At 35.2% G+C, this 23,487-nt stretch overlaps 1 protein-coding gene across 3 annotated transcripts in view; it reads left to right on the top strand.

The window, feature by feature from the left end:
- The window catches only part of SPATA6 (spermatogenesis associated 6), a 155,808-nt gene that overhangs the window by 107,818 nt on the left and 24,503 nt on the right, over positions 1 to 23,487 (top strand). The window lies entirely within an intron of this gene.

The following is a 23,487-nucleotide window of genomic DNA, read 5'->3' as shown; positions in this document are numbered from 1 at the left end:
AATTAAGCTTGTTTTCAAAGTACAGTATACATATGGAAAAGATACAAATCATAAGTAACAACTTTATGAATTGCAATAAAATCAGCACACTCCTGTGTAAACCATCTACCAAGTCAAGAAAAAAAATATCAGCTCTGCAGAAACTTCTCCTCTTGTCTCTCAGTTACTTTCACTCCAAGGATAAACATTCTCCTAACTTTTAATAGCAAGATTAGTGTTGCGTGTTTTAATCTTTTTATAAATGAAATCCTACGGTATCTACTTTTTTCTCTGACTTTTTTCACTTTGACTTCACAATTCAGACTTCTTTGTACTACAGACATTATATTTAGCAATAGTTCTTCACTTTTGCTGCTATATGGTATTTTATTATATGAAAATACTACTGCTGACTTATTTATTCCTTGTTGATGGATATTCAGGTTGTTTCTGGTTTGGGCTATTATAGACCTGCTATAAGCATTTTATGCATACTTTGGGTATCATTGTATTCTTCTTATTGGGGTATGTATGTATTCTTATTTGGGTGTCTATGTATTCTTCCCATTTGCAATTGCCCAGTCATAGGGTATGCTTTAGAAGCAGCTTTAGAAGGTGCTGTCAAAGAATTTTTCAAGTGATTTTAACAACCTAGGTGTGAGAGTTATACTTGCTCCACATCCTTACCGTTACTTGATTGGGGTGTGTGTGTGTGTGTGTGTGTGTGTGTACATGTGCCTGTTTGTGTTTTCATTTTGGCCTTTGGGTAAGTAAGAAGTAGTTTATCATATGATAGTTCCAGTTTGCTATTTCCTGATGACTAGTGAGTATACTTATTGGCCTTTGGCTATTCTCTTTTGTGAGTACTTGTTCAAGTCATTTGCCAATTTTTGTACTGAGTTGTCTCCTTTTGGTTTTTTTGTTGAGTTCCATATAGACCCTTGACATGAATTTTTTTTTTTAAAGATTTTATTTATTTATTTGACAGAGAGAGATCACAAGTAGGCAGAGAGGCAGGCAGAAAGAGAGAGAGAGGAGGAAGCAGGCTCCCTGCCGAGCAGACAGCCTGATGCGGGACTCGATCCCAGAACCCCGAGACCATGACCTGAGCCGAAGGCAGCGGCTCAACCCACTGAGCCACCCAGGCGCCCATGAATTTTTAATTATATGTTTTGTAATTGTCTTTTTTCACTCTGTGCCTTGCCTTTTTATTCTCTTAATGACGTCTTTGATGTAAAATTCTTAATCCTAATGAATTCAATTTATTATGGTTTTTTGTTAACATTTTTAGAAATTTTGTGTATTTTAAGACTGTCTCCTGTATTTTCCTCTAAAGGCTTTCTTTCCCATTTAAATATATGATCTGATGAAAATTATTTTTTCTGTATCATGATAAATAGGTATCAAGTTCCAATGAAGGTTTAAGCCTCAAGATTTCTTTCTAGTTACGTTAATTTTATATATTTGGAGCTATGTCATTGGTGGGATACAGATTTCAGACTGTGGTTATGAACCTTTTGTTATGAAGGTTCTTTATCTCTTCCTTTCTAGCAATATTCCTGTGTGACAGTATGTTTGATCTGATATTTGTAGAGTTACAATGGCTTTCTTTTGGCTAGTCTTCCTTTTGACTAGTCTTGGCATGGTATGTATTTTTCCACTTTTTGTTTTTATCAATATATTTGAAGTGCATATCTTATGAGTAGCACAAGGTTTTTTTGAAGAATTAAAATCTTTAACTTCTATATAAATTGATGTGGCCTTGGTTTGGATTAGTATTTTTTATAACTTTCTTACCTTTTTATTTGTTATTTTTTTTTAACTTTTCTGTTATTGGTTGCTCTACAGATTTCAACATGTATTCATAACAAATTATTTTTTCTTTGACCTCTCCCTTATAATGGGGCCCTAAATTATTTAACCCTTTTTAACCTGCCCCCTTTTTTGCACATTTTTGTCATATATTTTAAGTCTACATATATAAAACACACAAGAAATTAATTTTATCTATATAGTAATGTTTATTCATATTAGCCCCTTGTTTAGCTTTTCTATTATTATTCTTTCTTTCCTGCAATTCCATGTTCCCATATGGATTCTACAGTCATTTTCCTTCTGCCTTTAATACTTCTTTTATGATATTCTCCTGGCTATCAATTCTGATTTTGTTTGAAAACATCTTGGTTTTAATTTTATGGGGGTTGATTTTATTGGATATAAATAAATGGTTGGTTGGTTGGTTGGTAGTTGGTTGGTTGGTAGTTATTTTCTTTGGTGTTTTAAAGAAGCTATTCCATTGACTTCTCGCTTTTTTTGTATGTCTTAGAAAGTAAGCTATTACACCTTTGAGGTAATATGGGAATTTTTCCCCTCTCTGTTGTATTTAAGATTTACTCTTCAACTTTGTGTCTAGTAATTTTACTATTATATACCTACATTTGGCATTCTTGGATTGATTCTATGTTAAGTTTTCAGAGCTTCCTAAATTTGTAGGTTGATATTTTCCATTAGTTTTGGAAAACCTGTAGCCATTCTTTCTTTAAAGTGTTCTTATGCCCCATTACCTGTTTTTCTGGAACTCCCAGTTATACTTACATTAGATGTTTTGACTTACAGAAGATTTTTTAGGGGTGCCTGGGTGGCTCAGTAAGTTAAAGCCTCTGCCTTCAGCTCAGTTCATGATCCCAGGGTCCTGGAATGAAGCCCCATATCGGCTGCTCTGCTCAGCAGGGAGCCTGCTTCCTCCTCTCCCTCTGCCTGCTTCTGTGCCTACTTGTGATCTCTGTCTGTCATATAAATAAATAAGATCTTTTAAAAAAAAAGATTTTTTAGATTTTTAGACTCATATGTATCTTGTGCTTTTTTTTAGATATTTTTAATTATTTTTCCCTCCCTAATTTGGATACTTTCGTTAGAAATGTCCTCTAATCTGCTAATCCTGTCTTGTGTTTATATTTATGTTAAAACTATTTGAAATTTTATGAAAGACATAACTTTTCAAGAATTTTTTGAAAGACACAAAGTACCAAAACTAACTCAAGAAGAAATTGATAATCTCAACAGTTGTATATCTATTAAAGAAATTGAATTTGAAGTTAAGAATCTTACATAAAAGAAAACACCAGACCCGGATGGTTTCTCTGGTGAATTCTACCAAATCTTTAAGAAGATTTCTGTCTTACCAGACAGAAAGTAAAAGGAAAACCTTTTATGAAATCAGTATTTTCCCTAATATCAGACTATGACATAAAAAGAAAAGAAAAATACAGACCAGAATCCCATGAACATATATGCAGAAATCCTCAACAACACACTAGCAAATCAAATCCATCAGTTTATAAAAATGAAAGTATATCATAATCAAGTGGTCTCCTTCTAGAAATGCAATATAAGTTCATCTTACTGATGGGTTAAATAAGAAAAAACATATTTCTTCTGTATGTCATTTCAATAAGCACAGAACAAGTATCTAACAAAATCAAACTCTATTCTTGATAAACATTCTTAGTAAAATTGAGGTAGAGGGGAACTTTATCAATCTAATGAAGAGCATCTTTGAAAACCTACAGCTAACACTTTATACTTAATGGTGAAAGGCTGAATATTTTCCCCTAAATTCAGAAACAAGGATGCCCTCTCTTAACATTCCTTTAACATCATACTGGGAGTTTTAGACAATGCAGGAAGATAAGAAAAAGAAATAAAAGGGATACAGATTGGAAAATAAGAAAAAAATACCTTATATTTGCAGAGGATATGGTTTTGCAGAGAATTCCACAGGATCTCCAGAAAGGCTGCCAGAACTAATAAGTGAGGTTAGCAAGGTCACAAAATATTAATAAAGTCAATTTTTTCCTATATATCTGAAATGAATAGTTGGAATTTTAGATTAGGAAATCCAAACCATTTACAGTAGCACCTGATATTGAAGTCCTTAGCTATAATCCTAACAAAATAGGTGCAGCATTTGCATTCTGAGAACTACAAAATGCTGTTGGAAGCAATCAAAGAAGATAGAACTAAATGAAAAACTACACCATGTTCACAGATTGGAGGACTCCATATGAAGATGTCACTTTTCCCCAATCTGATCTCTAGATTCAGTTCAATCATAATTAAAACCCTATCAAACTTTTTAATAGAAATTTACAAGCTTATTCTAAAATGTATATGGAAGGAACAAAGGAAATTGAAAAAACAAAAATAATTCTGAAAATGAACAAAGTTGGAGGACCCTCTGCCTAATTTTAAGACTTACTATAAAGCACAATAATGAAGACATTGTGTTGTTGACTAAACAGTAGACACATATGTCAAAAGAATAGAATAGATACCCCAGAGATAGACCCACATCAATACTGTCTACTGAGTTTTGACAAAAGTACAAAGTCAACTGAAGACTTTGCATTTGTTGTCTTTTCAATGGAGTTTTAAAAATGCACATTTAAAAATAGATCATAGACCTAAAACATAGTAGAAAAATCTATTTAATTTATATTTGTAAATTACTTTTAAGATATGACAGCAAACCCATGATCCATAAAAAAATTGATAAAGTGAACTTGATTAAAAATAAAAATTTTTGATCTATGAACGATAATGTTAAAAGAATAGAATGACAAGTCAGAGTCTGGATGAAAATATTTTCAAATCACAAATGTAATTAAGGATTTTTATCCAGAATTTTTAAAAAAAAATCCTCTTCAAACGTAATTGCAAGAAAATAAAGAACCCAAATAAAAATGGGCAATATATCTGAACAGACATTTCACCACATAAACATGAAAAGATGCTCAATAATCATTATAGAAATGCAAATTAGGGGTGCCTGGGTGGCTCAGTGGGTTAAAGCCTCTGCCTTCAGCTCAGGTCATGATCCCAGCATCATGGGATCGAGCCCCGCATCGGCTCTCTGCTCTGCGGAGAGCCTGCTTCCTGCTCTCTCTGTCTGCCTCTCTGCCTGCTTGTGATCTCTTTCTCTGTCAAATAAATAAATAAAATCTTTTAAAAAAAATAAAAATAAAAATAAAGAAATGCAAATTAAAACAGCAATGAGATATCACTGCTACCTATTAGAATTGTTAAACAGAAACAAAACCCCAAAAAAACTTGTGTTAGTAAATGCTGTGAAGGATATGGAGCAATAGGAATTCTCATTCAGTGCTGATGGGAAAGCCCAATGCTTATAGCCACACGACAGCTTGGCAGTTTTGTATAAGGTTAAATACACTTACCGTACAACCCAGCAATCCTGCTTTTAAGTATTTACCCAAATACTTTCCTATATATCTGAAAACTTATGTTCACAGAAAAATCTGTACATGAATGTTTATAGTAAGTATATTTGTAATTGCCCAAAATTAGATGCAACCAATATACTCTTCAAAGACAAATGAAGGTCAAACAATGGTATAGCCATTCAATGGACTATAACTCAGCAATGAAAAGGAGTGAGCTCTAGGGATACTGGGTGGCCGTCAGTTAAGTGTCCAACTCTTGATATTGGTTCAGGTCATGATCCTCAAGGTCATGGGATCAAACCTCGCATCAGGCTCCGTGCTCAGTGAGGAATCTTTTTGATATTGTCTCTCTCCCTTTCTGCTTGTCCTTCCCCCCCTCTCTAAAATAATATATCTTTTTTTTTTAATGTGAGCTTATAAATTCATACAACAACATGGTTAGTCTTAAATTCAGTTTGCTAAATGAAAGAAGTTAGAACTCCAAAGCTACATATTGTATGATTTTATTTATATGACATTGCTGAAATAGCAAAGTATAGGAGAGGCATGAGAGGTTGACTACAAAGGAACCAGGCCCACAGAGAGATTTTTAGGGTGTTGGAGCTGCTAGATACTGAAGTTGTTAACATGTGACTTTTTTTTGAAAAACTGCCAGAAATGTACATCAAAGAGAGAGAACTTTACTGAATGAAAAATAAAAGAAAAAACATCAAGTGTGATGTTTGGGCTTCTGAGGATTTAATGCAGATTATACAAAATTAATCTAAAAGTACTAAAAATACAAGATATAGCTATAAATTAGCTTACCTAAATAACTTTGGAGTATAGGGTTTTGGTTGATACTGTGAGGATAAAGACAAAAAGAACTATTTAATCACTATATTCTTTTGCAGGGATTTGCAAACATTTTCTGCAACGAGCCAGAGAGTAAATTTTTTTTTAAGATTTTATTTATTTATTTGACAGAGAGAGAGGGAGGGAACACAAGCAGGGAGGGAGGGGGGAGGGAGAAGCAGGCTTCCCCCTGAGTGGGGAGCCCAAAGTGAGGCTCAATCCCGGGACCCCAGGACCCTGGGACCCTGGGATCATGACCTGAGCTGAAGGCAGACGCTTAACAACTGAGCCACCTAGGTGCCCCAAGAGTAAATATTTATTGTGCCATAGGGTCCCTGTCATACTACTCAGCTCTGCTGTTATAGCAGTAAAGCAGACATATACAATAGGTAAACAGATTAGTATGTCTGTATTCCAAGTAAACTTTATCCATATGCACTAAAATGTGAATTTCCTGTTATTTTCATGAAACCTTTCCTCCCATCTTTTAAATGTAAAGATAAAAATTACTTTTACATATCAGACCTTACTAAAGGGCCAGAATTACCATGGGAGTTAAAGTTTGCCAACCCTTGCTCTAATAGCTAAGTGTGTTTCATACAGGGCTATATATTAGCAATTCTAAGAATACTTTACATTTATATGAGAGTTGAACAAACAAGTAAAGAAGTCATAGATAAATACAACCAGGTTTTTCACTGTGAGAAAAGACATTTGACAAACAAGGTGAACCCTATGATGTTAGTGTCTAAAGTAACAGTTTAATTCATGTTTATTTTAATATGCATACAGATAGATTGACTCAAATACAGATATGAGTGTATTTGGGTTAGTACACATCTGTATTTCCTACTTTTGTCCTCCAGAAGGGCCTAAAAGGAATGACAATCCAGTAGCAATGAGCACACCCAGCTCCCAGATCTTGGTTTCTAAATACCTGTATTCAGTAAAAGTTGCCAGGACTCTTGGAGCAGTAGCTGATTCTGGGGCTGGGGCAGACAAAACACAGATTAGGACAGAAGAACATCTTATAGCATGGAAAGTGAAGAATCACTTAAAAAAAAAAAAAAAAAAGGAAAGGGAAGTGAGGAGGACAGGGTTATATCAAAAGAACACAGGAGCCAATCTGAAGTCCCAATGGCCATTGCTGGAATAATTTGAGCAACAAATAAATAGCAATATTTGGATTATAATCCAAAGAATAAAATAAAGTCCATGAGTACATATTGATATAAGTGAAACAATGAATGACTGAGGAGGAGAATGGACACATCTTCCTTATGGGAGAATTGTAAATAATAATTGTGGATATGGCCCCTTCCATGAGGTAGAGCTTAATTCTTCCTCCCTCCAGTGTGAGCTAGACTTAGTGATTTGTTTCTGTTGAAGAGAACATAGAAAGGAGAAATTGTAACTTGAGAAATCTGGCAGACACCACCTTTACAAAGTGGTCAAGGTTAACATCAGTAATGATAACTCATGCTGACATCTGGTGTTCCTTGATATCAGGCAATATGAAGGGCACTGCTCTGTGACATTGTTTCCCAGAGCCCATAACTCTAGTCAAACATGGAAAAATATCAAACAAAATCAAATTAAGAAGCTTTATACATAATACCTGACTGGTACTCTTCCAAACCATCAAGGTCATGAGAGACAAGGAAGAACAGAAACTTGTCACAGTTTGGAGGAGACTGAGAAGAAATGATCCAAAAGCATCATGGTATCCTCTGTTGTATCCCGGAATAGAGGTGCATTACTGGAAAAACTAGTATACTCCAAGTATAATCTGCAATGTAGCTAATTACTGTACTAATATTGATTTCTTTGTTTTGCAAAATGAACTGTGGCTATATAAGATGTTAATATTGAGAACATGGGTGAAGGATGAAGTTCCTGGGTACAAGAACTCTTTTCTCTTTGCAACTGTTTTGTAAATCTAAATATTCAAAAATAAAAAGTTAAACTACTGTTGACCTTTAAACAGTACAGAGTTCAGAGGCTCCACACCCCCCTTGCACAGAAATCTGTGTATAACTTTTGACCCCCCAAAACTTAACTACTGATAGCCTACTGTTGGCCAGAAGTCTAACCAATAACATAAAACTGTCAATTAACACATTTGTGTATGTACTATATACTGTATTCTTATAATGAAGTAAGTTAGAGAAAAAATGTTATTAAGAAAATCATAAGGAAGAGAAAATATTTTTATAGTACTGTAAAAAATCTGCATTATATGTAGATGGACCGCTCAGCTCAAACCCTTGTTCAGGTCAACCATTCTAAGTTCTTAATTTCAGCTCTTTGGGCTTTTAACCAAGAGCTGATATGATTATAGGCTCCTTTCCTTACATAGCGTACTATGTATAATTCTTCTTAGGCAACACAGCAGAAAATCCCTTCTGCTTTTCAAATACTTTCTGCTTAGCTTTTTGTCCCTTCACCCTGCACTGATTCAGACATTCTGCAAGTATCTTAAGGGAACAGTTAGCTCAGTTTTGTACCCATCATGTCTCATTGGATTTTGACCTCTCAGGTTTTTAATTTTGTACATCTAGCATAGTGAGACTGCCAAAACCCTACTGATTTCTCTGTCTTCCAGCAGTGGACCTGTGGTTGAACAAAGCATAGATTCCCAACATTTTATTCTATGCTGAACACACAAGACCTTTAATTCACCTATTCTCTTACAAACCTTTAGGTCTCTTACAGACCTTTAATTCACCTATTCTCTCAGAAATTTGGCACCACTTGTACTACTGTTTAAGCAGCTTCTTTGTGCCTTTAAACAAAAACAAACTACACACAGGCACATGCACACACACACCAAACACATACATACACAAATACAGTTGTCTTAAACTGGGCACTAATCCCAGTATCTTAAATTGGTTTACTCTAAGAGTAGCCTGAACACATACTATTAAAATCAGTCAGATTTTTCTGCCTATGTTAATTCATATATATTGAACATTCTCCTCCAAATATCTGCATGCTCTGTATCTGGCACTATGCACAGCACTGGAGATTTTTGCATGTAAGCAAATTTCCTGTCCACAGGAACTTATATAATCCAATGATTATTTAATAAACCAGCAAATAAATATAAAAGAGTAAAAAAAAACAGTGTGGCACAGTATATGATTAAATATAAGAATAGAAAGCATAAACAAGTAAAGTCATTGTTTTTCCAGAGAAAAACAAATTGATTACATAGAAATAATAAGTGTTCATTAAATGTTGACTGCATCCCAGTCACTCTGTATATGTTACTCCATATTATCATTGCAATCTTATAAAGTAATTACTATTAAGGAGTGCTATTTTAAAGATGAACTCAGAAAAGTTAAGTGGCTTGTATAAGGTCATATAGATATCTAAGATGATTGGAACAAAGATTTGAATCTAGATTAATACTTTTTTCATTTCAGCATGTTTTTATTGAGGTTTTTTTTGTTTGCTTTTTTCATTTAAATTCAATTAGCCAATATATAATACATCATTTGTTTCAGATGTAGTGTTCAATAATTCATCAGTTGAATATAACACCCAGTGCTCAGATACTCACATCATGTGCCCTTTTTACTCTCTGATCTTAACCACTAAGCTCTACAGAAATAAACACAAAAAGTACAATCTGATACACATAAGTTAGATAATATAAATGCCCCCCCAAAAAAAGATAATATAAATGCCCAAACATAAACATGTGGAAACATGCAAACATAAGATCCATCAACAGAATACATGCTCAGAAACAGAAATAAATACTAACATACTAGAGATAGACATTGTTTTTTGCACACTGAAACACACTCTCTGGACACAGGTCAGATCAAAGTTCAGGTTGGTCCTCCTTGAAGGATGCTCATAGACAAAGACATATAATCTTAAATGTAAATACCAGGGTTTTAAAAATTTACTTTCTACTTCACAAAGAATTTTACAAAAAAAAAAGATTTTATTTAAATATCAACCTATTCTGGGACAGCAAAAAAGTCCTTTATGAATCATTAAACATTTGACTAATATGGAGGAGAATAAACCATAATATGTTGAAAGTTTGATAATCATTAAACAATGAAGAAAACCTTCAAACAAGTTAATGAAAGTCAGTGATCAGGAAAGATTGAATTGAAAATAAAATCCAAGTGAAAAGGGAGCAAATGATTTCCACTTTTATTCAAGAAAATGTAAGATCACTTCAATGAAAACCCCAATCCTTTTGCTATTACATCTAAATCCCAGACACTTGTGCCTCTGGCAGAAATAAGGAAATAGAGGGAAACACAGACTATAGAATAAGCAGGGTAAATAGAAAACAGTAAATTTATACCCAACCATATCATTTAGGTACATTAAATACAAACAGAATAAACATTATAATTGAACACAATGATTGTTATGTTGAGTAAAAATGTCAATATATGCTTATTTCAAAATACCTCTTAAATAGAAACAGAAAGGTTGAGTCACGTTTTGTCTTTCATCAGTAAGCACATAATGCCTAATTAGTTCATATTCTCTCTTTCTCACTCTTTTGCTGTATGTAGCAATTATTTTTTGCCTAGATGCTTTAAATAGAAGAAATAAGAATAAATGTGACTTAATCCTACCAGCCTATCCTGTACAGAAATGCATGTTTTTAGGTAAAACTCCTTGTGGAAATAATCCAGGTAAAGCAGAAGGTCCTTATTGAGCCAGATCATGGAAAAACAGGCTAAGATGTGTAGACTTTATCTTGTAATCCAGAAATCATGAATGCAGATGCTTTCAAGGTGATAAAATTAGAACATAACCCAAGTCCTCATTTGCTGTGGTAACAAAATGATCTCAGAACAAAAATAACAAACTACCATTGGAGATACAATTATTGAAGACAGTTAAAGAATTTTTTCTCCTTTCTGTTTTTTCATAACTATACTCAGCTACCTTTTCAGAGCATATACCATTATAATATTCTGTAATATACACTCTCCTTTACATTCTTCATTTAAAGTTCTACGTGTAAATAACTAATGTTTGCCATTTTATATCAGTGTCTTCTCCAATCATTGCAGTTGTCTGAAGCTCTTCCCTAGTAGATTCCTAAGGAGGCTCATGGGACAAATATTCCCTGAGTTGCCCAAAGATGATATTTTGTCTGTAATCTTTGTACCTGAAAGTTACTTTGGCTGGATATAAAAATCCTTGGCTTATATTTTCTTTATTTTAAGTATGTTACTTGGTTTTGACACAGAATATTGCTGTCAAAATCTGTTTAAAATCCAACATTCTTCCCCTTGTGAGTGACTTGCTCTTTTAGCTTGGAAATCCAATTGTGGTGTTTTTTCCCCCTTCCTTTTTGAAGTTTGCTAATAATACCAGAATGCATCATGTGTTGATTATTCTGGATTGACTTTTTTCACCAATGTATGTCATGTGTCCTTCATTATTTTATGAATATTGTCTTTTTTTGTTTCTTAATTAAATTTTCCTTTTTCAATTTAAATTTTATTTAGTTAACATAAAGTGCAATATTGATTTTTGGAGTAGAAGTCAGTGATTCATCACTTAAACACTCAACATCCAGTGCTCATCACAAGTGCCCTCTTTAATTCCTATCACTCATCTAGCCCATCCTCCACTCACCTCCCTCTACCAACCGTGTTTGTTCCCTATCATTAAGAATATCTTATGGTTGGTTTCTCTCTGTCCTTCCCACCCCCGTCCCATATGTTCATCTGTTTTCTTTCATAAATTTCAAATATAAGTGAGATCATATGGTATTTGTCTTTATCTGACTGACTGATTTCACTTAGCATAATACACTGTAGCTCCACCCATGTTGCAAATGGCAAGATTTCATTCTTTTTGATGGATGAGAAATATGTGTGTGTATGTATATACACACACACACACACACACACACATACACACATATATTATTCTTTATCCACATCTTCTTATCCATTCATCCATTGATGGACATTTGGACTCTTTCTGTAGTTTGGCTATTTTTGATAATGCTGCTATAAAACATCAGGATGCATGTACATGTACTCCTGTGGATCTGTATTTTTATATCCTTTGCATAAATACCTAGTAGTGCAATTGCTGTATCATAGGGTGGTTCTATTTTTAACTTTTTGAAGAACATTCATACTGTTTTCCACATTGGCTGTACCTGTTCATATTCCAACAGTGTAAGAGGTCTCCCCTTCCTCCACATCCTCACCAACAATTGTTGTTTATTTTGTTGTTAATTTTAGCCATTCAAACAGGTGTGGTGTGGTACCTCGTTGTGGTTTTGATTTGTATTTCCTCATGGTGACTGATGTTGAGCATCTTTTCACACATCTGTTAGCCACCTGGATGTCTTCTTTGGGAAAGTGTCTATTCATGTCCCATGCCCATTTCTTAACTGGATTATTTTTTTTTAATATTGAGTTTGAAAAGTTCTTTATAGATTTTGGATAATAACCCTGTATCAGGTATGTTGTTTGCAAATATCTTCTTCCATTTCATAGCCTGCCTTTTAGTTTTGTTGTTTGGCTCCTTTGCTGTGCAGAAGCATTTTTTTTTTTTTAGATTTTATTTATTTATTTGACAGAGATCACAAGTAGGCAGAGGGGCAGGCAGAGCGAGGAGGAAGCAGGCTCCCTGCTGAGCAGCGAGCCTGATGCAGGGCTTGATCCCAGGACCCGGGATCATGACCCGAGCCAAAGGCAGAGGCTTTAACCCACTGAGCCACCCAGGTGCCGCTGTGCAGAAGCTTTTTATCTCGATGTTCATTTTTGCTTTTGTTTCCCCTGCCTCTGGAAATGTGTCTAGGAAGAAGTTGCTACAGCTGAGTTCAAAGAGGTTTCTGTCTGTGTTCTCCTCTAGGATTTTGATGGATTCCTGTCTCACATTTAGGTCTTTCATCCATTTTGAATTTGCTTTTGTGTGTGGTGTAAGAAAGTGGTCCAGTTTTATTCTTCTGCATGTTGCTGTCCAGTTTTCCTAATACCATTTGTTGAAGACACTTTCTTCCATTGGATATTCTTTCCTGCTTTGTTGAAGTTTAGTTGACCATATAGTCCAGCTCCAATTCTGGGTTTTCAGTTCTGTTCAGTTGTACAATGTATCTCTTTTTCTGCCAGTACCATACTGTCTTAATGACTACAGCTGTATAATATAGCTTGAAATCCAGAATCGTGATCCCCTCTAGGTTTATTTTTCTTTTTTAACATTTGGGGTCTTTTGTGGTTCTATACAAATTTTAGGATGGATTATTCTAGCTGTGTGGAAAATGCTGGTATTTTGTTAGGGATTGCATTTTTTGTATAGATTGCTTTGGGTAGTACAGACATTTTAACAATGTTTGTTTTTCTAGTCCATGAGCATGGAATGCTTTTCTGATTTTTTTGTGTCCTCTTTAATTTCTTTTATAAGTCTTCTGTAGTTTTGAGAGTACCTATTTTTACCTCTTTAGTTAGGTTTATTCATAGGAATCTTATTGTTTTTGGTGCAATTACAAGTGCAGTAAATTCTTGATTTCTTTTTCTGCTGCTTCATTATTGGTGTATAGAAAGTCAACAGATCTCTGCACATTGATTTCATATCCTGCAACATCGCTGAATTCATGTATTAGTTCTAGCAATGCTTTGGTGGAGTCTTTGAGATTTTCTACAGAGAGTATCATTTCTTCTGCCAATAATGAAAGTTTGACTTCTTCCTTGCTGATTTGGATATCTTTTATTTCTTTTCTTTCTGACTGTTGAGGCTAAGACTTCCAGTACCATGTTAAATAGTAATGGTGAGAGTGGACATCCTTGTCTGGTTCCTGACCATGGAGGAAAAGCTCTCAGATTTTCCCCACTGAGGATGGTATTAGCTGTGGGCCTTTTGCGTATGACTTTTATGATGTTGAGTTATGTTTCTTCTACACTTACTGTGTTGAGGGTTTTTTATCAAGAAGAGATGCTGTATGGAGGTTCCTCTAGAGCGTATCATGCTTAGCGAAATAAGTCAAGCGGAGAAAGACAAATATCATATGATCTCCCTGATATGAAGGAGTGGTGATGCAACATGGGGCCTTAAGTGGGTAGGAGAAGAATCCATGAAACAAGATGGGATAGGGAGGGAGACAAACCATAAGTGACTCTTAATCTCACGAAACAAACTGTGGGTTGCTGGGGGGAGGGGGGTTGGGAGAAGGGGGGTAGGGTTATGGACATTGGGGAGGGTATGTGCTTTTGGGTAAATTGGAAGGGGAGATGAACCATGAAAGACTATGGACTCTGAAAAACAATCTGAGGGGTTTGCAGTGGCGGGGGGGGTGGGAGGTTGGGGTACCAGGTGGTGGGTATTATAGAGGGCACAGCTTGCATGGAGCACTGGGTGTGGTGAAAAAATAATGAATACTGTTTTTCTGAAAATAAATAAATTGGGAAAAAAAAAAGTTGAAAATAGAACTACCCTATGACCCAGCAATCACACTACTGGGTATTTACCCTAAAGATACAAATGTAGTGACCCACAGGGGCACGTGCACCCCAATGTTTATAGCATCAATGTCTACAATAGCCAAACTATGGAAAGAACCGAGATGTCCATCAACAGATGAATGGATAAAGAAGATGTGGTATATATATATAGATATATACACACACACACACATACACAATGGAATACTATGCAGCCATCAAAAGAAATGAAATCTTGCCATTTGCGATGACGTGGATGGAACTAGAGGGTATCAAGCTTAGTGAAATAAGTCAATCGGAGAAAGACAACTATGGTATGATCTCCCTGATATGAGGAAGTGGAGATGCAACATGAGGGGTTGGGGGGTAGGAGAAGAAGAAATGAAACAAGAGGGGATTGGGAGGGAGACAAACCATAAGTGACTCAATCTCACAAAACAAACTGAGGGTTGCTGGGGGAAGAGGGGAGGAAGAGGGGTGAGGTTATGGACATTGGGGAGGGTATGTGCTATGGTGAGTGCTGTGAAGTGTGTAAACCTGGTGACTCACAGACCTGTACCCCTGGGGATAAAATACATTATATGTTTATAAAAAAATCTTAAAAAAAAGAATAGATGCTATATTTTATCAAATGCTTTTTCTGCATTTATTGACAAGATCATATTTTTTTTCTTTTATAAATGTGGTATATCACATTGATTGATTTGTGAATATTGAACCAATCTTGCAGTCCAGGAATAAATCCCACTTGATTGTGGTGAATAATTTTTTAATGCACTGTTGAATTTGATTTGCTAGTATTTTACTGAGAATTTTTGCATCCATCTCTATCAGGGATATTGACCTGTAATTCTCCTTTTTAAGTGGGTTCTTTGTGTGGTTTTGGAATCCAAGTAATGCTGGCCTCGTAGAATGACTTTGGAAGTTTTCCTACCATTTCTATTTTTTTTGAACGTTTGAGAAGAATCGGTATTAATTCTTCTCTAAATGTTGTAGGGTTCCCTTGGGAAGCCATCTGGCCCAGGATTTTTGTTTTTTGGGCGATTTTTGGTTATTGATTCAATCTTTTTCTGATTATGGGTCTGTTCAAATTTTCTATATCTTCCTGTTTCAGTTTGGTAGTTTGTAAGTTTCTAGGAATTTGTCTGTTTCTTCCAGATTGCCCAGTTTGTTGGCATATAATTATTCATAGTATTCGCTTACAATTGTTTGAATTTCTGTGGTATTGGTTGTGATTCCTCTTCTTTCCTTTGTGATTTTATCTATTTGGGCCCTTTCTCTTTTGGTAAGTCTGGCTAGGGGCTTATGAACTTTATTAATTCTTTTGAGGAACCAGCTCTTAGCATCATTGATCTGTCCTTGTGGGGGTTTTGTTTGTTTGTTTGTTTCTGTATCATTTATTTCTGTTCTAATGTTTATTATTTCCCTCTTCTGCTGGCTTTAGGCTTTATTTGCAGTTCCTTTTCTAGCTCCATTAGGTGTAGTGTTAGGTTGTGTATTTGAGACTTTTCTTGCTTCTTGAGATAAGCCTGTATTGCAATATACTTCCCTCTTGGGAACTGCCTTTACTGCATCCCAAAGGTCTTGGACTGTTATGTTTTTATTTGCTTCCATGTGTTTTTTTATTATTATTTTTTCTTTAATTTTGTGGTTAACCCATTCATTCTTTAATAGGATTTTCTTTGACCTCCATGTATTTGAGGTTTCTCCAAATTTTTTCTTGTGGTTCAAGTTTCATGGTGTTGTGGTCTGAAAATATGCATGGTATGATCTTGATCTTTTCATACTTGTTGAGGGCTGATTTGTGACCCAGTATGTGATCTATTCTGGAGAATGTACCATGTGCACGCAAAAAGAATGTGTACTCTGCTCCTTTAGGATGAAATGCTCTGAATATATCTCTTAAGTCCATCTGATCCATTGTGTCATTCAAAGCCATTGTTTCCTTATTGGTTTTCTGTTTAGATTATCTGTCCATTGCTGTGAATGGGCTGTTAAAGTCCTCTGCTTTTATTGTATTATTATTAATGAGTTTTCTTTATGTTTATTATTAATTGATTCATATATTTGGGTGCTCCAATTGTTAGATGTTCTTGATGGATAGATCCCTTAATTATGATAAAATGCCCTTCTTTATCTGCTACACTCTGTTTTATAATCCAGTTTGTCTGATATAAGTATGGCCATTCCAGCTTTCTTTTGATGTCCTTTCGCATGGGATTGAGCCCCACATTGGGCTCCCTGCTCGATGGGAAGCCTGCATCTCCCTCTCCCACTCTCCCTGCTTGTGTTCCTTCTCTCACTTACCTTTCTGTCAAATAAAATTTTTAAAATAAAATAATAAAATAGTCTCTTGTAGACAGCAATTATATGGATTTTTTTTAATCCATTCTGATACCCTGTGTCTTTTGATTGGAGCATTTAGTCCATTTACATTAAGAGTGATTATTGAAAGGTATGAATTTAGTGTCATTGTGTTACCTGTAAAGTTGGTGTTTCTGGTGATGGTCTGTGCTCCTTTCTAGTCTTTGTTGCTTTTGGTCTTTTTTCCCACTAAAAGAGTCCCCCTTAATATTTCTATAGGGATAGTTTAGTGATTATGATCTCTCTTCGTTTTTGTTTGTCTGAGAAACTCAGACAAAATATTCCTATTCCAAATAACAGCCTTTCTGGATAAAGTATTCTTGGCTACATATTTTTCCCTTTCAGCACATTGAATATATCCTGCCACCCTCTTCTGGCCTGCCAAGTTGCTGTGGATAGATCTGCTGCAAACCTGATCTGTCTTCCCTTGTAGGTTAAGAACTTTTTTTCCCTTGCTGCTTTTAGGATTTTTAATTGCCTCTATATTTTGTGAATTTGACTGTGATATGCCTTGGCAATGGTCAGCTTTTGTTGAGTTTAATGGAGGTATTCTGTGCTTCTTGGGTTTTGATGTCTGTATCCTTCCCAAGATTAGGGAAGTTTTCAGCTATAATTTGCTCAAATAAACCTTCTGCCCCTTTTCCTCTATTTTCATCTTCTGGGACTCCTATTATATGAATGTTTTTCCATTTTAATCAGTCTCTGAGTTCCCTAAATCTACCTTCATGATCCATTACCTTTGTTTTCCTCCTCTTTTTAGCTTCTTTATTTTCCATAATTTATCTTCTGTAGCACTGATTTGTTCCCTGCTTTGTCCATCCTCATTTTTATGGCATCCATTTGGTTTGCACTTCAGTTATAGCATTTTTAATTTGCGGCTGAGTGGATTTTAGTTATTTATCTCTGTAGTAAGAGATTCTTTCCTGTCTCTGTGCTTTTCAAGCCCAGTTAGATCCTTATACTTGCTGTTTTAAATTATTTTAAATTTATATATTTTTAAACTTTTGGGGTAAAAGATGGCTTCGAGTGATTTTTTGCCTACTGCTATTTTCACCCCTGTGTAGTTTCTTCCCACAACATGTGAATAGGGCTGATCTGTGCAAACAACAGACTATGGAAGAAATAACAGTGTATGACTTCTGAGGCTAGATCAAAAAGACATTAAAGCTACTTTTCTTGTTCTTTCATAAGATCATTTACTCTTGGGAAGACAAATTGTCTGGCCATGAAGACATAGGTAACATTTTCCATCTGTTTTGTGAGCATGACTTTTCTGGCATGCTTCCATTGAGGGCTTCTTATTTGGTCTCCCCCTCCCTGAAAACTTTTTATGAAATTTAACCCATTTATGATGATTACTTTATAAAATTATTTTTTTCTGAATTTTTAGAAAGGGACATAGGATTTAGATTAATTTTTCTAAATGTGTAGTTGAGAGCTCTTTTTTCTGTCTTTCTGATTTGTTCAAAAGTATGGCAGCTTAGTTTCTGGTATTTCCTGGCTTTCTTTTTCTACCCAATTCTTATATAGAAATTTTCTTTCCTTTATTTTTACTTCCCTGTTCAATTTATATATTTTTTAAAGATTTTATTTATTTGACAGACAGATCACAAATAGGCAGATAGGCAGGGCGGGTCGGGGGGAGCAGGCTCCCCACAGAGTGGAGAGCCTGACGGGCCTGATCCTAGGACCCCAGGATCATGACTCGAGCTGAAGGCAGGGGCTTTAACCCACTGAGCCACCCAGGCTCCCCGAATTCTTTTTCCAGATGTTTACACTCAGTGAGGGTTTTATCTTGGAAGATGACTTTGGTGTGTTAGTTTGAGTTAACAGTTTCCAGACTGCTCCAGCTTCTTCAGAATGTATTGTAAATCCTTTGTATTCATCACTAGGAGAGTGGGAAAACCTCTTCCGGTTTCAGTTTCTGAACTGACCCACCAAGCTTTTGAGTGAATACTTTTTTGTTACTTTGAACTTACTTTTTTTTATCAGATGCTTCAATGTTTTCCTCTGATTCATCCTCCACAGATGGTGTTACCTTCTCATGTACCTACTGGGGGTTTATGAATGTCTCCTGATATTTTGGAGTTCATGGGAAATCTTGTCTCTTAATTTTCTTGCAGATGTTTCCCATGGATTTTTAATACTGCTATTCTAGATAATTTTAAAAAAAAATTATTTTTTTTTACTCTAATCCTAAATTCTACAGCACAGTGAGTTTTTAAAAAATGAACCCATGGGTGAACAGCATCCAGGTCAGAGACATGACATTACTAGCACCCAAGAAATGCCTCTGGTGCCTCTTTTCAGTCACTACACAACCTATCTTCTAATATCTAACAACATATAGATAAGTTTTATGTGTTTTTTAACATTTCATAAATGGAATCATGTATTCATCCTTTTGTATTTAGTTTCTTTTCTTTGCCTTCAGACAGGGATAACTTCAGATCATCATGTATTTAGTTTCTTTTGCTGATCATTATGTTTGTGACATGCATGTGCTTCATTTTTATAATCATATAGTGGGAATCAGTAAGCTATAGTCCACAGACAAATTCCAGACTTTTAAATTTTAAATAAAGTTTTATTGGAACATGAATTAGACCCATTTGTTTATATATTATCTATGGCTGTTCTCAAGTTATAACAGCAGAGATGAGCAATTGTGACAAAGAACAAATAACTTGCAAAGCTGAACATACACAGTATTTGGCCCTTCAAAGAATAGTTTGCCAACCTTTGTTTTATAGTATTCCAGTAAGAATAGCAAAATTTATCAGTTAATTCTTTTTATTTGGGGCTAATACTAACAGTAATGCTATCAATATTATTGTATATGTTCTTTGATGAACATATATATGTATTCCTGTTGGATATATACCTAATATGGAATTGCTGGTCATAAGAAGGAATGTAGACTATACTACCAAAAAGTTTTTTCAAAGTGTTCCAGTATCAGTGGTTTTCTCTCAGTTCTAGTTTTCTATAGCCTTGCTAACACACTGTATTTTCTGGGTTTTATTTCCCCATTATGGGTATTCCAGAGGCTTTGCATATTCTGAAACTGTGTTATTGGATGCATACAGGTTTAAATTGACCTTTTTGTCATTGTGAAATGTCTTTACCTCTAGGAAAGCTTCTTGCCTTCAAATATAGTTTGTCTGATATTATAATAAGCATATCAACTTTCTTTTGGTTAATGTCAATTGGTACTTTTCATTCTTTTACATTTATAACCCTTATGTGTCCTTATACTTAAGATGTATGTCTTATATAGTTAGGTTTTGTATTATTGAGTACTTACTTTTATTTACTGCAATCACTTAATTACTGATATTCTGACATATCTGTTCATGTTTGTTTTTTAAATCTCCTGTATGTCTCCTTTGACTAAGATATTTTTATTCCCCCTCCTCCCTCTTTTAACTCATAGGGTATGCATTTGCTTATTATTCTTTTAATGTTGCCCTATAAAATACATGTCTCCTCTGTTATAATTTAAGACACTTCTTTTCTTTACCAGTTTTTTGATAATGCTAGAATTTTAGAATACTTATACTCCATTTAAACTCCTTTCTTTTTAAAAGTTATTGTGATACATTTTATTTCTGCTTGTATTTTGGATTCTATAATGCATTGATACTATTGTTTCATATAATAATATTTATATGTATTGGCCTACATATTTTGTATAGTAATATTTATATTTGCCTACATATTCATCTTTTTTGATGCTTTTTAGTTTTTCATTCTCTTTTCATTTTAGATCATTTCCCATTTGCCTGAAAAATTTCCTTTAGTGTTTTTTTGTTTTTGTTTTTGTTTTGTCAAGGTCTGCTAAGGGTCTGCTATTTTTTTGTCGAGGTCTGTTTTCATTTTTATTTACTTATTTTTATTACTTACGTGTTTATTTATGTATCCATAAATCTATGAGGAATTTTTCCTCACTGGATATAAATGTATATGTTGGCAGATGTTTTGCTTCCTGTACTTTAAGAATATCATTTTGTTATCTTATAACTTCCATTATTTTCTTGATAAGCCTATTGTCAGTCTTAACCCTTTCTGCTTATAATATCTTTTATCTCTGGCTTCTTTTAGTATTTTGTCTTGTCGTTAGTTTTAAAAGATTTGATTGTATATATATAGTTTTAAACATTTTATTTATTTATTTGACAGACGGAGATCACAAGTAGGCAGAGAGGCAGGTGGAGGTGGGGGACAGGCTCCCTGCCAAGCAGAGAGCCCAATGCAGGGCTCAATCCTGAGACCAACACAGGGCTCAATTCTGGGACCCTGAGATCATGACCTAGCTGAAGGCAGGGGCTTAACCCACTGAGCCACCCACGCACCCCTGGTTTTATGTATTAACCCTGCCCAGAGTTTCTTGAATCTGTGAATTCATTACTTAAATTAATTTAGGGAATTCCAGCCCTTTATTTCTTTAAATATGCTATATTGACTATACCTTTATTCCTTCCTTCTTGGGTGTCCAATTTCAACTATTAGACCTTTTGATTATCTCCCATAGTTTCTTGCACTTCTTTCTGTATTTATCTTTCTATTTTCTCTTTTATTAGCATTTCCTATGAACCTATATTCTACTTCACTGATCTGGTCTTCTACTGTTTCCAATATACTGTTAAACACATCTATTAAGTTCTTTACTTCTGGGGCACCTGGGTGGCTCAGTGGATTAAAGCCTCTGCCTTTGGCTCGGGTTGTGATCCAGAGTCCTGGGATCAAGCCCCACATCAGGCTCTCTGCTCAGCAGGGAGCCTGCTTCCCTTCCTCTCTCTCTGCCTGCCTCTCTGCCTACCTGTGATCTCTGTCTGTCAGATAAATAAATAAAATCTTTGGTTGTGATCCAGAGTCCTGGGATCAAGCCCCGCATCAGGCTCTCTGCTCAACAGGGAGCCTGCTTCCCTTCCTCTCTCTCTGCCTGCCTCTCTGCCTACCTGTGATCTCTGTCTGTCAGATAAATAAATAAAATCTTTTTTAAAAAAAGTTCTTTACTTCTATTTAATATTGAGATTTAAAATGTCTCTTTGATTAATTCTTATAAATGCCAGTGTTTCTGGAAAACCTTAACCTTTGTTTATTTTGTCCAACTTTTCATCTATTTTCTTGAAGATACTGATCATAGTTAGTTTAAAATGCTTATCTCCTAATTCTGATACATGGGTTACACTTGTGATCTGCTTCTTCTGTCTTTTTCACTCTTACGTGCTGTCCTGACTCTCCTGTGCTGACCATAGCACTTATTTCATAATAAATTCTAGACATTATTTCTAAAAGAACTTCAGATCTTTCTAGATGATGAAAGGGTTCTCTTTTTCCTCTATTAGGCAGGTTGCATCAAGGGGCTAACCTTGATTCAAAAGAGACCAGACTACTTTGAGGCTATATTGATGTTTTGGTAATCAACCTCTAGAGCTTTGAAGTCAGAGTTTTTCAGGTCTTTGTCTTCTCAGTACCAAGAAACTGAGGCAGTTTCTCTCCTACTTCTCAGAAAGTTTAGGTTTAGTTCCTTATATTTCCATACCAGGAACCTTCAGAAAATATTCATATATTTGAGTCCCTTCTCATCTCTGTTTTTATGATATCAGCTCTGCATAATCACCAAGATGTCTGCTGGTTTCTCTGTCTTCCAGTACAACTTCTATGACCAGTTCTAGCTGCTCCCAGAAGTGATCATACCCTGCTCCCAGTATAAATGTGATTTCAACCAGTCAAGTGTCAATTCACTACATTTCAAGGCTTTAAACTTTGACCTATTCTGTTACCAACATCTTTTTTCCTGACAGATGTTTGTCTTTTAACTACCATCTAATTATATGGATCTTTTGCTTTTCAGTCATTTTTGGATTAGTTTGTTTCCCCCTCCCCCAAACTGGCATAATTCAAAATTTTGGCAAATATTGTGACAAGACACTTTTATGTGTTTGAGGTTCTTCCAGTTCTCAGTTTTATTTTTCGAGTGTGGTGTGATTCACAAAAAAAATTCTGCTGGGTACTCCATCCCCAGAAATAGCCTTTGCCTGAGCCAAGACAAGATTTTTTAGCCTAGCTTGTCCCAAATTGTCAAGTATTTCCAGTTTATAAACTTAAGTGTCACTGCTATCTCCAGGGTTTTTGCCTCTTGTGTTTTGAGGGCCTCTCACTATAGATCTTTATCTCTCTTTTTTTTTTAAGATTTTATTTACTTATTTATTTGACAGACAGAGATCACAAGTAGGCAGAGAGAGAGGAGAAAGCAGGCTCTCTGCTGAGCAAAGAGCCCGACATGGGGCTTGATCCCAGGACCCTGAGATCATGACCTGAGCCGAAGGCAGAGGCTTTAACCCACTGAGGCACCCAGGTGCCCCAGATCTTTATCTCTTATATAGGTCTTTATCTTGTAAGTACCATGAAATTGTAGGAACATTCAGAGACTTTTGGGTTAGCTCTATAGCCTCTAGTCCCACACAGCTTCATAAATCAATAAATGTCATAACTGAGAAACTGGTTGTACATCTAAAGCCTTATAATACTCCAGTTACATTACTCTCCTCTTTTACAACCATCAAAAACTTTGTTGGTTTTTCTGTGTCACAGTAATGACCCTTGTTCTA

Source organism: Neovison vison, chromosome 2 (assembly GCF_020171115.1).
Source record: "Neovison vison isolate M4711 chromosome 2, ASM_NN_V1, whole genome shotgun sequence".
NCBI lineage: Eukaryota > Metazoa > Chordata > Mammalia > Carnivora > Mustelidae > Neogale > Neogale vison.
Note: the sequence above shows the minus strand (reverse complement) of the source record. Positions and strands in the feature narration are given on the sequence as shown.